Source organism: Ceratina calcarata, unplaced genomic scaffold (genome assembly GCF_001652005.2).
Source record: "Ceratina calcarata isolate Rehan_Ccalc_2016 unplaced genomic scaffold, ASM165200v1 scaffold430.2, whole genome shotgun sequence".
NCBI lineage: Eukaryota > Metazoa > Arthropoda > Insecta > Hymenoptera > Apidae > Ceratina > Ceratina calcarata.
The window spans coordinates 235,852-240,283 of NW_017166723.1; positions in this window are offsets into that span (position 1 = coordinate 235,852).

A 4,432-nucleotide genomic window follows, 5' to 3' on the forward strand; every position below is an offset into this window, starting at 1 on the left:
AAAAGGTGACTTTTGACACGTCCGGCAGAAATAGTGTTAATAAAGATCTTGAAAAAAATTCGATATTTTCTACTGATTTTAATTTATGTTATAGTAACGAATGAATTCAGCGTTCAATTTGTAAAAAATCAGAAAATTCGATAGAGGAGAAAGAAATTAGCTCAGATTTCAAGAGAAGTCGAGACTGCCACCCGGTATCGCGCGTGAGACCGTTCGAAGATATTCCTGAAGTGACCATATATCTTTGGAATTGCGTAACGTGTGCCAGCGTCATGCGAAAAGAGAGAAAAAGGTGGCGCGAGAGGAACGATGGCACCGCGAAGGAGCGAGGAGAGAGAGAGAGAGAGAGAAAGAGAGGAAAGGGCAGAGGGAGAAAGTCGGTTATTACACGCGAAGGAGAGGAGAGAGAGATTCGGAAGACAGTACGTACGGGTCTCGCTCGTTGCGATGCGACGCGACGAGACGCGAGATCGGGGCGTAGAAAGTACATTGGGAAAGCGGACGAGGCGAGCGCATAAACGCGGCCATAAATTATTTCTCTCGCGCCTGTGCACTCTTATGGAATGCGTATCGCGTGTCCCTGCGCCTCGACGTTGGATCAGCGTCGTCCTTTACCCGCCGCGCAGCGATGCCTCTTATTAGCAGAGCCCCGGTTGATTTAATGGGGGTACAGGATTCGAAAGCTCCGCGGAACGGTTCCGTTGCGCTGAGAAGGAGCTGTCGAGAACTGAAATTTAGAGAGTACGCTCGGGTACTGGTCGGATCAAATCAATTTAGGAAAGTTGAGAAATGGTTTGAGGAGTCGATCATTCGAATTCATATCGAGAAGTGGGAAACTCTTTATCAAATAATATATGACAATTAATAGGAAAATTTAATTCCATATTAACGTGCTATACAATCGTACATTTTTTTGCATAATCAATTTTATATGAACAGGAAACGAGGAAGGATCGTTTTTTGAAAAAATTCTTTATCGGGCAAGGGACAATATGGACAGTGAACAGGTGTTGTGTAACGAAAACGCGGAAACGCAATGTCGATAAACTCGCCTAAGCGAGAGAGCCCCAGACGACTGGCGTCACCAGACTCTCACTTGCCCTCCTCTGTCTCCTCTGCCCGTTCCTCTGGCACGTTACAGAAATACACCGGGAAAATTATGTCACTAATGCGCCAGGATATATCTCTAGGTGTGGAAAAGCCATTTCGTTGCCTCGCGGTTAGCTGGAAAACTCGTTCTTGCATCGATATAAGGATTAATTAAGTCATATGTCTCATTCGCTTTTAAGAGAGTTAATAGAATCGATTAAAATCGAATACTTCTCGTCAGAGTTCTTTCATTACATTACAATCATTTTAACCGATAGCGTGAATAATAATTTGTACTTAATCAATTCATAAATATCAACTGACATTATAACGTAATGACACTATAATTTATTAATGATTGATCGAACGATTTAATGGATTTAAAAAATCTGATAATTTATACACTTCACTTTATTTTGTATAAGAATCCCTTCGTTTTACTTTAGCTTTGAAGAATCCTCTTAATTTATTATACAATGTATGAAAAAGTTTCCTAAGCCTAGCAGAATCAATCTATTTGAAATTTTGAGGGTAGTTTCTTACCACGTTTCCACTAACGGAGGATTTTTCGAAATTCCACCCTTGACAGTCGACATGGGATAAAATACGTTCTTCTATGTTCTTGATAACAGAATCCCAATTTATAAAAGAGAGTAAGGTCATTGTGATAAGTCAAATAAATTGGAGATACCCTTATGATGAACTGAGTTTATCAAGCAGCTTAATAATCTTAGCAGCTACGGGAAAAACTATAAATGTTATTTACGAAGAAGTACTTCAACAAAAAATGAGTTCTATAAAGAATTAATTCCATAAAAAATGAATTCTATTATTTTGTCAGTGAAACGAAAGTTTCGCGGGCTAAGCCACGACGGGCTTACCAGGCGATGCTAGATGATATTTGCAGTTTTAGAATTAGTTCTCCCTGAAGTTGTTAAGTACCCACCTTTCTTGAAACCTTGCTCTCACGACGCTGACTGCACTTAAGAATACTCGACCTCTCACACTCGAAGATAATGCAAGCATACACGTACACCTGCATTCGCCACTCATCCGCTCTCATGCACTTGCAGAATCACAACTTTCCACAGTTAGTGCCTGTCAACTCGATGACACCTCGAACTTCACGAACAACTTTCTTATTTCCAAATTTTTCGATAAGCGAATTATATCCTGTCGTAGCAAATATAAATAATTTTCCTGTTCAAAATAGTAAAGCATCTATTCAGAATTTCAAGATATTTCCTATTCGAATTTTTCAACTTTCTTAGATATGTGTGTTTCATGTAAAATAATTACCTTATCTCGACATTTTTCAATAAGCAAATTATATGCTGTCGTAGCAAGTATAAATGATTTTCCTGTTCAAAATAGCAAAGCACGTGTTCAGAATTTTAAGGTATTTTCTATTCGAACTTTTAACTCTCTTAAATACAGCATGTCTCATGCAAAATAATTATCTTATCCTGAAATTTTTCGATAAGCAAATGTATTGCCATCGCAGCAAATATAAGTGAGTTTCCTGTTCAAAATAGCAAAGCATCTATTCAGAATTTTATGATATCTCTTATTCGAATTTTTCAACTTTCTTAAATACAGTGCATGTTTTATGTGAAATAATTATCTCTCGTACTGAACAAACGTTAAACCGAACTCGCAATCAGAGTTATTACGGATTCCGTGACTACTTTCTATCGCCTTAAGAAACGAATAAATTAATAAATTACACCTTGCACGTTGATCGCACACAAACGCATCCACTCGCACACGGTTTCAAGTTATCCGCGGGTATTATACACATAGTTGCATGCCTGCTTCTTCCCGCTACGATACCCAGAAATATTTTTGCATGCATGCCGCGGTCCGCGGAACACTGCGAGATTTCATAAGCGTTTCCTCGTTAGGAAACAGAATGTATAAAACGAGAGAAAATTCATGTTTCCCACGATATTTCATCCCGAACCTGGCACTGATCCATCAAAAATGTTCTACACGCATTTTTCGTTCATGCTCTGCGACTTAGGCAACTCTTATACAATTTTATCAAAATAGAGGAACGATCTTTTTTTCTCCTCTGTTTGACAATTTGGAATCTTTAGCTTCACAATTTATATGCTATTATAATTATCCCGGTATTATTATAATTATCCCAGTATCATTTGCACCAATTAAAGACCGATGTTCGGTCGAACGCGTTTTTCAACGCATCGCGAAAGTTGCAATCCTCCGAACACGTGGAAACGTGATTCTCGTGATCGTTCACGGGATCACGCTCCTACGTTAATGAGAAATCGATCGAAGCTCGATGGGATAAGTCATGTACGTGTCTGTGTATGTCGCGAGAGCGCCGGGAAGGGAACGGTTCGAGCACGACCGGTGAAATCGTATAGAAATTTCGTTTCGTTCTCGACACGACACCTTATGATATCTCGTCTGTTTATGAGCCATTACGTTCTCACGGTGTTACCCGTGTGTTAAAAACCGTCTCGACAATTTTGCTTCCTCTAGACTGGAGTAATCCGATCATAAACAAGACAATTTACAAATAAATAATGTGATATTTATATTAGATAGAGGATTTTATGTAATTATATGATCATTTAAGGTAAAGAAATGATAAATACATATGTATAATAAAACTGCACTTTTGTCAGCTGAGGAATATTCAACGAGATTACACAAAGATCTGCAGTTTAGTGATAATACATGTATGGAAATATGTACATATATAAATGGTAATATAAGAGAAAATTTGTTTCCATCAACAAACTAAAGCGCGGTGTTCCCGCGTCATTTAAAGCACGAAGATTGGAGGAATTTACGATCGCGTGAGACAAATCGCACTGCGAGATGTTCACCGTTTTAGTCCCGTACTATTACGCCGAAAGAACAAAGGGAAAAGTCGGTGGAAATGGCTTTTTTTTTCTCCTTCAACGGTAACGGTGAAACCTCTTCTCTAGGCGCAATTTACGACAAGCACGAGTCGTTACTCGCCGTGATCGTACACACACGCGCATACCTAGATAGATACACGCACACACACACGCGCGCGTTTTCACGTTTTACATTCGTGCGAGCGAAATTACGATCATTACGTCGGGCGAATAGTTGCAAAAGAAATTCATTTACCACTTCTTGCAATCCCACCGCGGATCTTCGTTACCCATTCTGCGCTATTACGACGTATAGTTGCTGGAACGTAAAAGAACCCATTGCGACGATCGACGATGATTTAACGGGATAGATGAGTCAACCGAGAATTATGACACCGACGTTTTCCGTAATCTATTCTTTTATTAGATTGAATATTATTAAATATGTGTAATTAGAAAAAACGTAAAAT